The sequence below is a fragment of the Henckelia pumila genome, unplaced genomic scaffold (assembly GCF_033568475.1).
Source record: "Henckelia pumila isolate YLH828 unplaced genomic scaffold, ASM3356847v2 CTG_112:::fragment_1, whole genome shotgun sequence".
Classification (NCBI taxonomy): Eukaryota; Viridiplantae; Streptophyta; class Magnoliopsida; order Lamiales; family Gesneriaceae; genus Henckelia; species Henckelia pumila.
This window is the reverse complement of record NW_027331763.1, coordinates 142,297-153,811: the sequence shown is the minus strand read 5'-3', so window position 1 is coordinate 153,811 and position 11,515 is coordinate 142,297. Positions and strand designations below refer to the sequence as shown.

At 40.9% G+C, this 11,515-nt stretch overlaps 1 non-coding gene across 1 annotated transcript; it reads right to left on the bottom strand.

Moving 5' to 3' along the window:
• Positions 1 to 2,618: 2,618 nt before the first annotated feature.
• On the bottom strand, positions 2,619 to 2,725 carry LOC140870648 (small nucleolar RNA R71). Its single transcript, XR_012147499.1, has one exon. It is a non-coding gene; the product is annotated as a small nucleolar RNA R71 (small nucleolar RNA).
• Positions 2,726 to 11,515: the final 8,790 nt, after the last annotated feature.

Sequence of the window (11,515 nt, the reverse complement as noted above, 5' to 3'; positions counted from 1 at the left end):
TGTAATCTAAAATCGAAGTATGTTGTTGTTGTATCGATTTAGACTTCTGGTTGTTTTTAGGCCTTCTGAAAGCATGACTTGTTATGGCATGTTTCCCTACACCCTGTTATTGCATATGTATTTGAAGGCATGTCGGACCAAGCGCGGAATCCTTTCTTTATTTTCTGCATCCTGAGCATTTTCTGCCCAGGCCTTCCGCGCGCGGGCGAGGTGTTCCTCGCGCGCGCTCGAAGCCTCCGTTGGGCCTCTGAATTGTTTGCCCGCGCGCGCACGAGCTTGGTACCTCGCGCGGGCACGAGCCTTTGGTTGGTCTCGGTTGTTGAAGCCCGCGCACGCGCGAGCTTGGATCCTCGCGCGGGCGCGCGGCGTTTAAAAAAAAAAAACAAAAAAAAAAACTTTGAATTGTTTTACTCTTGAATTCTTGTTCGCTTAATTGTTGTTTAATCCGAGATTAGTGGTTTAGAATCGAGGTCTCACAACTTAACCCCTGGTTATGCAAATATCTATCATACTAAAATGCCTACGATCATCATGGCGATGGTGATGATGACCCGACGATGCTCTAGATTGTCCTGATCACCCCAGCGTCCACCCATGCTACTATGGCTACTCTCGTCACCATGACCCGCCATCTACACGATGATTAAAGGTTAAACCCAATTCCAACAATCTAGATCCCAAGATTACTATGCATGCTCTGATACCATAAATGTAGTGACCCGCACCGTGATCACCTACTAATCAGAAGCTTAAGAATGCATTTAACTTAATTAAAAAAAATCAGAGAAATAATAGCGGAAATCTTAAACAAAAATAAAATATTGTTTACAATCATATCGAATAAACCAGTGTATTAACCCAAAATACAACTGAAACAAAAGCCTAGACAATAATCATGCTGGTCCTCCATCGCCTAAGCTCTCCTGGAACCACCTGCCTCATCCAGTCGCAGACCTGCCCCATGGAATAGGGTGTCCATACAACAAAGTACGGGACGTGATAATGATAAGCACAGTACGAGAGTATGAGTATACGGTGTTATGTGTTCATGTATGCAAGTGAACTGGGTACCAAGACACGAGGTCAAGAATATCTGATCAAGAACAAACTTGGGTCTTGGTATGTGCCACGCTGAGCCATCTCTACAGGAGGTGACCAACATAATTAGAATCCCTGATTGTTACCTAACACAAGTACACGTGTCCAACCAAATATCAATGACCTAACACGAGATCTGTGTCCAACTGATTTGGCGACCTAACACGTGTCTCTGTGTCCAACCATCTACTGACAGGATATCTTAATACTGGATATATCAATTAGGATAAAAGCTCAATATGCTCATGTATGCAACATACAGTCATCACATGCTATATATAAAGACATATAAAACATGCTATCACATAATCCATGCAAACACATAATACATGCATACTCAATCTGGATATCTCGAATAATACTTCCGTACCTTACTAAGGCAGATCCTAGAAGCTTCCCCTACAGGTCCAAGCCTATCTTGCATCACTACAACATAAATAACCCATGCATTACCTAGCATGTCAAACATCACCTACTAGGCTCTAAAAGTCTTAATTAAATTATAGTCTACTCCCTATTTACTATAGGGAACCAAAGTCATACCTTCGTCCGTCTCAGCCCGCTGATGACGCATGCCCCAGAGCCTGGGCATAACCTAGCTACGACCCCTGGACGCCTCACCAGAGCTCCGCCGCCTGGCTGCTACTGCGGACACTATCCGCTATAAAAAATATACCATTTCCTACTCCAACCCTTAAAAAAGAGTCCCGAAGCCCTTAAATAGAGCGATTACCAGGATAGGAGAGGAAAAATTGCACTTCAAAATGAGGAATTCGGACCCCTATTTATAGGCAGAGTTCGGACGGTCCGAACTGCCACTTGTCCGAGTCATTTTGACACCTGGGCTCTGCTGAGCTCGGACGGTCAGAACTCGGGTTCGGACGGCCCGAACATGTCCGTGTGCTCCAAACTGTTTTGGTCCTTTCGAAGTCATTTTTGGACCCCTCGGACCTACCCTACCATTTTCGGACATTCCAAATCTGATTTTCCACTTATTTTCACCAAATAAGGACTCCTTAAAAATGTTTTGAAACTTTTAAAATTATATGTCACTTTTTAACATGTTTAAAATCACTTAATCTTGTAATATGGAACCGAGCTACTACAGTGAAATTCTACATCGGACGACAATTTTCAAAAAATCATATCTCACAATCTAACCGTCGGATTGAGCTGAAATTTTGATAGCAGCTTCAAAACATCCTAAATTTTAATATGAACAGTAAATATTGGATTTTTATGCATCAATAATGCCCAATAATGTTCTGAAATTGATACTCCATAATGCATCCTTCCGCTTCTTCTTGCTACTTTCGCGCCAATTCTTGCAACTCACAAAAACAACAACTAAAATGCATAATATCCACTCGATAAATCACAAAATTCAAGACAAATAATATATAAATCAAGTTCATAAATTGCACTTATCAATGGCTAACAAATCTACATGCAGGTTCCATCACTAATTGGGATGATCTCGCAAAGTCCTGACCAAATATTTTCCACCATCCAAATCAATGAAACTCAGAGCTGACATCACAACATTTGCTCAAGGCGAACAGGAAACACTGTATGAAGCATGGGAGCGTTACAAAGATCTACTGAGGATATGCCCACATCACCAACTACCAGACGGTCTCGTGGTACAAAATTTTTATTATGGTCTTCCTCACTCAAATCGCACCATGTTAGATGCAGTTGCATGTTGTAATTTGTTACGAAAATCACCGGAAGATGGATATGAGCTAATTGAGGAGATGGCATCCAGTAGCTATCACCCTCAATTCAACAGGAATGCAGCCAGGAGACCCGCAGGAATGCATCAAATCGAGGCATTTACCTCAGTAGCAGCTCAACTTGAAGTCATGAATAAGAGAATTGAAGAATTATGTTTGTCAAATTCTGCAATGCGTATTCAAGAAGTATGGTGTGAGAAGTGTGGTGCTGAAAACTTCACGAAACATTGTCAAACTGGAAATCCATCATATCAACCAGAGGGAGTCATGGTAAACCATGTGGGAAATTAGAACCGCCCTTGGAATGATCCATTCTCGAACAAATATAATCTAGGGTGGAAACAACATCCGAACTTTTCGTAGGGAGAACAGAATAATAGGCCATATGGGAATCAGAACTACGAAAGACAGCCTCAAGAAGAGAATTAAAGCATGGAACAGATGATGCAGAAGTTCATATCATCCACTGAGACCCGAATGCAGAATTAGGATGCATCGATTAAGAACTTGGAAAATCAAATAGGGCAGTTAGCTAAAGCATTTTCTAGCAGAGAGTTGGGTACTTTGCCAAGTGACACGGAAAAAAATCCAAAAGAGCAGGTCAAAGCAGTTGAATTGAGAAGTGGGAATAAAATTGAGGGTGAGAAACGAGGCGAGAAAGAATCAGAACCAGCTACACCAAGGAAAACTTAAGGTAAGTCTTCTGATTCTACACAACCACCCACATCACAGTCAAATATTGTTATTCCCCCACCTTTTCGTGCAGCTCTCAAGAAGGCCAAACTAGATTATCAATTTGCAAAATTCCTAGAAGTATTCAAGAAATTGAATATAAACATCCCCTTCGTTTATGCATTGATGCAAATGCCCAGTTACGCGAAATTCTTGAAGGAAATTCTTTCCAACAAGAGAAAATTGAAGGAGCATGCCATATCATGTCTTCAAAAAACTGAGCTTGGGAGAGCCGAAATCCACCAGGATGTCATTGCAATTGGCGGACATGTCTATAAAATAACCAAGAGGGATAATAGAAGATGTGCTGGTGAAAGTCGACAAATTCATTTTTCCGGTGGATTTTGTGGTGCTTGATATGGAGGAAGATTTGGACATGCCACTTATTCTGGGAAGACCTTTCCTGGCGACAAGGAAAACACTTATCGATGTCCAAAAGGGAGAGATACATTTGAGAGTGGGAGAGGAGAAAATCTTCTTTGATGTGTTTAATGAACTTAAATTTTCACAAAATAATGAAGAGTGTTTTTAGATTGATGTTGTGGACTCACTTTTATATGATTGTGTGCAGGATACATTTCAGGAACCATTAGAAGCTGCACTCTTATCTACTCCTCGTGATGACTTAATCAATGTAGAGTTAGAAGAGATGACGGCTTACATAAATTAAAACCAGTCATGGCGAAAAGGTGGCAAACTCATACTCAAAGATCTTGGTGGCCGAAACGATTTAGTCCTCAAGAAACCAAGCCTTGAAGAACCACCAACTGTGTAATTGAAACCATTACCTACCCATCTCAAATATGTATTTTTAGGTGAGAATGGAAATTTACCTGTCATAATTTCTTCTTCTTTGACAGGTGATATGGAGACCAGACTGCTGGATGTTCTCAAAAGTCATAAGAGTGTGTTTTATTGGAAGGTCGCAGATATCAAAGGCATTAATCTATCTATCTACATGAAAAATATATTAATGGAAGAGAACATCAACCCCATGGTCCAACCACAGAGAAGATTGAATCCCAAGATGCAAGAAGTAGTAAAGGCTGAAACGATAAAAATTCTGGATGCAAGTATCATTTGTTCCATTTCTGATAGTGCATGGGTGAGTCCGGTTCAATGTGTACCGAAAAAGGGGGGATAATTGCCATTAAGAATGAACCGAATGAGTTGATACCTACTAGGACATTTACATGGTGGCGTGTGTGTATAGACTATAGAAAATGGAATGACGCAACCCGTAAAGACCATTTTCCCCTCCCCTTCATTGACCAAATGCTAGAAATGCTTGCTGGGTATGAATTTTATTGCTTTTTAGATGGATATTCAGGATACAATCAAATTGCGATTGCACCTGAAGATCAGGATAAAACAACTTTCACTTGCCCATATGGTATGTTTGCCTATAGATGCATGCCTTTTGGTCTTTGTAATGCTCCTGCGACTTTTCAGAGATGCATGACTGCTATATTTCATGATATGGTTGAAAAATTTCTAGAGATATTTATGGATGATTTTTCCATTTTTGGTTAGTCTTTTGATGCATGTTTGAATAATCTTAATACGGTTTTGATAAGATGTAAGGAAACGAACTTGGTACTCAACTGGGAGAAGTGTCACTTCATGGTGACCGAAGGTATTGTATTAGGGCACCGAATATCTGAGCAGGAAATCGAAGTGGACAGGGCCAAGGTGCACAAAATGCATTCCTGATTGTGCACAGAATGATACTGAGGACATAGATGATTGGTTCCTGATGAAATGTTGTTTGCCATAGAACACTCGTTGTGGTATGCTAATTTTGAAAATTACATGGTCATGGGCATACTCCCACATAAATTGTCTTTTCATCAAAAGAAAAAGTTTATGTCAGATGTAAAGCATTATTTTTGGGAAGAACCTTTCTTGTTTAAAATCTGTGCTGACTCTATGATTCGGAGATGTGTGGCGGAATGAGAAATGAAAAGCATCCTCAGTCATTGTCATGACCGTGAGGTAGGTGGCCGTGCTGGGCCTATCAAGACGCCAGCTAAGGTACTTGAATGTGGGTTTTATTGGCCCAATATTTTTAAAGATGCACGTTATTATGTCATTGAGTGTGATAAATGTCAGCGGACAGGTAATATATCAAACTGTCATGAAATGCCTTTGAATAATATTATTGAGTGTGAGATATTTGATGTGTGGGGAATCGACTTTATGGGACCATTTCCAAACTCTTTTACAAAAAAATACATTTTGCTCGCCATCGATTATGTTTCTAAATGGGTAGAAGCAGAAGATTTTGCAACTAATGATGCACAGGTGGTCCTAAAATTTTTGAAGAAAAATATTTTTAACCGCTTTGATACACCCCGTGCAATTATTAGTGATGGTGACACCCACTTTTGCAACAAACTCTTTGAAAAACTTTTGAAGAAATATGGTGTCAAGAACAAAGTTTCTACAGCTTATCATCCCCAAATGAGTGGCCAAGTAGAAGTGTCCAATCGAGAAATTAAGCAAATTTTAGAACAAAGTGTGAGTACTAATAGAAAGGATTGGGCACTTTGACTTGATGATGCATTATGGGCCTATAGGACTACTTTCAAAACACCTATAGGCACCTCCCCTTATAGACAATTGTTTGGAAAGACATGTCATTTGCCAGTTGAGTTAGAGCATAGAGCATATTGGGCTATCAAAGCATTAAATTTTGAATTTGCAGCTACAGGTGAGAAGATATTGCTTGAGCTAATCCAATTGGAGAAATTTCGAGATCAAGCATACGATATGGCGGTGTTGTACGAAGAAAGGACCAAGAGAATACGTGACCGACACATTCGTCATAGAGAATTTAAGGAACGGAAGCAGTTCTTCTGTTTAACTCGAGGTTGCGGTGCTTTCCTGGAAAATTGAAGTCTAGGTGGTCCGGTCCTTACAAAATAACTAAGTTGTATCCATCGGGGGCTATCGAAATAAAGGATGCAAGAAACGTGTCTTTCACGGTCAATGCTCAGAGGCTGAAACAATATTTGGGGGGTGATGTCGACTCAACGCCAGTCATGACCACACTGACTGACCAAGACTAGTTTGGGGAGAGAACAGTTGAGCTCTAGGCTCTAAATTGAGAACTACTCTCTTCACTCTATTTTGTTTTAATTTAAATTATTTTGCTTTAAACTCTTTAATTTCCCGTTCTTTTTAGTTTTTAGAAATTTTTACTTTTGTTTGCTTTTAGTTTTAATTTTGAAAAATAAAACACCCGAACTCACTGTTTTGCTCAATAGGGGATGCGCTCGGTCTGCAAAATTAAGTAGACCGAGCGCCCACACAATCCCAAACATACTGTTTTTCTTACAGGGGGTGTGCTTGTTCTGCTAAATTGTGCAGACCGAGCGCCCAACAATACCCCGGCTCTCTGTTTTCCTAAATCTGGTATGCGCTCGGTCTGCTGAATTGTGCAGACCGAGCGCCTCGCGCAGATACAACAATTAAAAAACCCGATCCCCTTTCCCCTTTAATTCTTACTCGTTCTCTCTTTCACTCTAAACCCTGCGCCGCCTCCTCTCCCTGTTGTTTCTCATTTTTTTTCTTCTCCACATCGCAGGTATCTTTATTCTAATTCCCCAATTCCGCTAAATATGGGTCCTAAGAGAGCCAAGATTTCCACCTCTCGTGCCTCTCATTCATCTTACAACATAATTGATGGAAAGTTCATATCCATGGAAGCCAAATCACGACATGAAGCTACAATGATGAATCGGACTCCGATTTGAGAGCAAGGCATCGATCTACCCGAGAATATCACTCTCGCCCACGGCATCCCGGAGCGTGGATGGGCTGAGTTTTTCCGAACACCACAGGCGGTCGTTGTCCCGTTAGTAAAGGAATTCTATGCTAACGGCCCGGAACGAATAGATAACAAAGCCTTTGTGCGGGGTAAGTTGGTCTCTTTCGACCCTGAAGTTATTAATGATTTATTGAAAACCCAGGAGGTAGACGATAGCCTATTCCAAGAGTTTAAAGCTAATCCGAATTTTAATCTCGTCTCTGCTGCACTGTGTTATGATGGGAATGTTTGGAATGATTCGGTTAAATTTGTATCGTTTAAATAAAAGTTTTTGACAATGGAATCGGCATTGTGGTATGCATTCCTAACACACATTATAAGGCCCTGAAATTAATTATTTTGGATTATCGGAATTTATTATTTTATTTATGGAGATTTTGTGAACCGGGCTTGAATCGAATTAATTGATAATTCAGGGACCGAAATGCAAAAGTTGGATTTTATTTTTTTATAAGCCACTTGGTTGACCTCTCAACCACTAATTCTCCTTCCTCCCATTCTTCACGCCTAAACCGAGAGAGAGAGAGAGAAGCCATGGGAGACTTCTTTTCAAGCTTTTCAATTCTTTGATTCGCACGATCCGACCGTTAGAATTTTAATCCGAGTTGAGATTCTCAATCACTACGACGAAAGCTTCGTTTTGACGTAAGTTTTGCTTCGATCCTCGAACTTTGCTTTTTGTCGGGTTTTCAGAATTTGATGATTTTCGAATATGTTGTTCTTGAGCTAGAATAGATCGTGTATTCGAAGTCGGATCGGAAAAAGAACGAAGTTTGGATTTTATATGAATTTTTAGGCTTAAATTCAAAAATGGGGTTCGAGATTTTGTTGGATTTTTGGTTGTTTTGTTGATTGAGAGGTTGATATGAGTTGATTGGAGTTGGTTGTTGTTGTTGGATATTTTTTGTTGGACTGTTTATAGCCGTTATGCCGTCAAAATCGAGTTTGGATTATCGGTTGTTTTGTTTCGGTTTGATTTTCGGGTTTGATTGAATTGGTAGATTGATGTCGAATCCATATATTCTTCATTTTCAGAATTGGATTGGAGTTTCGGGTTTGGATCGAACTTTGGAGTTGATTCGAGTTGAGAATTGAAGACGATATATTGATTGAATTTCCTTGTTTTGAATTGTCGTGATTCGATTGATTATTTATTTGAGTTCGTTGTTATTTTCAGATTTGAATCCTCGACGGACTCGAAAGGTAAAAGACGACATTGATTCGAATGGGGTTGAATACTCGAGTTTTGATTGATTCTCGAGCCCCGAAAACCACATACTATATGTTTAATTGCTTGTGCGAACATGTTTGAGTATTTTGTTACATTTGCATTCATATTGAGCCGATTATTTGATTCGTTTTGAAATTAGACGATTTAGGGAGCTATTTTGAAGTGGTCTTAGATTTCGAGATTTTCTAAGTACCAGAATATTTCTTATAGTTGCTCTAAAGTCTAGGGGTTAAGTTGAATGACATCCACCCCGAATGGGTGTGTCGGTGAGTTGTTGTGAAGACTTGGCCCCGGTATCCCAACCGAGTACCGATTGATATTTCGATTATCTGAGTTGATAATCCCGAACTTTTGAAGTCATGCATACATTCGAATTCCTTTTGAATTATTGATGATTGTTCATTTCGTTATGAAATGTTTAATTGAATTGTATGCCCGTCTCTTTTACTTAGAAATTATATTTCTAACCGGTTTATCCGGCTGTTGTCTTTGTTTGTATGTGTACTGGGCAACATGAGGATCAGGAGCAGGACCGAGTCATCTTGGTTAGCTCGGGGTGAGTTTGGTAGAAGTGAGACGCCGTGTGTTGTAGGGTTGCTTTTGGACTTGTATTTTATTTTGTTTAGTCGAACGAATCCTACCGTCGAACTTGTATTGTTGAACATCGTTTTGTTGGTGTTTCGAACTCCTTTTGTTGGGTTTAGACTTTGGTTGGAACCTTGGTTGTTTGGATTATTGAATTGAGCTTTTGGAGTTCTTCTTTCTTGCGTTCAGGTTTTGCAACCCGAGGGCTACGCGTGGGCGCGCCTCGTTTTGTGCAGCATTAGGCTTTCTGCCGTAGGCTATGCGCGGGCGCGGGAGGAATGTCGCGCGGGCGCGCGTATTTAGGCTTTTTGCCGTGGGCTATGCGCGGGCGCGCGATTTCCTTTTTTTAAAAAAATTGATTTTATTCCGCTGTTCTTTTTGTTCGATTGTGATTAATTATTCAAGATTAGGAGATTAGAAACGGGGTCTCACATTAAGTGGTATCAGAGCGATAAGATTCTTGGGGTTCGAACTAGAGTGAGCGGGGTAGATCGAGTTCGCATGAATTGAATTCTCGCATGTGATTGATTTATTTAAATGATTATTTTAAATACGTGCGAGCATGCTTTATTGATTCTTGAATTAATTGAATTACATGAGTTGTGATTTAATTTATAAAGCATGGATTACGTGATATATGAATGTTTTGTGCTATTATCTGTTCTCGTATACCGTTGAGATTCATGAGTACTCAGAGCAGAGTTTGGACACCGAGGTTATGAGATTGAGATATGGTGTCCTAACCCCTTTGATATCAGATGGCACCTCGACGAACTTTGAGAAGGAATCCACCACCTTTGACTACTCCTTCTACCGAGAATCCGCAGCCTGTAGTGAATCAGCAGAATGATCAGGGTAGTACTAGAGTGGATCAGTTTGATTCTACTACGACCCCTATGGAGACTCTCCTGAAGATATTTCAATCGTTCCGACCGCCTATCTTGATTGGTACAGAGAACTCCGTTGACTTTGAAAGTTGGCTAGATGACATTGATCAACTCTTTGATTCCCTCGACTACACCGATGACCGCAGAATCAGGCTAGTCATTCACCAACTTCAGGGTGTTGCAAAGAATTGGTGGAACACCACCAAGAGGGCAAATGAGAATCGAGGCACCGTTGTCACTTGGAATTTGTTCAAGACTGAGTTCTACAAGCGGTTCTTTCGTGTCTCGTATCGTAAGGAAAAGGGTGCCAAGTTTGCGAATTTGAAGCAAGGGAACTTGAGTATCGAGGATTATGTGAGCAAGTTTGACAGTCTTTTGAAGTTCGCTCCTCACGTCGCAGATAACGAGAAAGCCAAAGCCGATCATTTCATCAACGGATTGAATCCCGAGATCTTCACCTTGGTTAATACCGGGAGACCCAACAACTTCGTAGATGCCATGGATCAGGCAAAGGGAGCCGAAGCTGGATTTTTGATGCAACGAGGAAATCAGATAGATCCTCAGCAACAGCAAAGGTCTTTTCAGAATCAGCCTGTTCAGTTTCAGCCTCAGCAGTCTCAGTTTCAGTACCAACCTTCTCAGCAGTCGAATCAATCTCAGAGGGTTGATGGAGGCAATAGTGGCAGAAACAGGCGAGATCAGTATCGATCGAGAGAAAAGCAATTTAAGAAGTCTGGGAACAGTTTATCGAGTTCCAGTGGCTTTAGACAGTTCAGTTCCAGACAGAGTACCGGGTTCTCAGGACCATCGTGCAATAAGTGTGGAGGCCTTCACCCAAATGATCAGTGTCGAGGCGTGTTTGGTAGTTGCAATATCTGCCAGCAACCGGGTCACTTTGCTAGAGTCTGTCCTCAGCGAGGATCCAATAGAGCTCAGAGCGGCAATTCTTATTGGCAACCAGCTCAGCCCGAGAGATCAGCTTCTGCCGTTCATTATTTTCAGCCCCAACATTAGTCTCGTCAGGGAGGTAACCAGAATCAGAACCAACCTCCTCGACAGCAGGCGAGGGTGTTTTATTTGACAGAGGATCAGGCCAATACAGGTCCGAATGATGTGATAGCAGGTAACTGTTCGATTGTTGGTTATCCTGCGTATGTTTTGATTGATACGGGTGCTTCTCACTGTTTCATTTCTGAAAGATTTTTCGTGATTCATGAATTATTTGCTGAGCCATTATCTAATGTTGTTTCTATTACTTCACCTTTGGGTGGAGAAATTGTTTCGGTGAGAATGGTCCGAAATTGTGTGTTAGAATCCGAGGGGAATTCGATTGAAATTGACTGCATCGTACTTGGACTATCTGATTTTGATTGCATCGTTGGAATTGATGCTCTGACCAAGTACAAGGCTACAG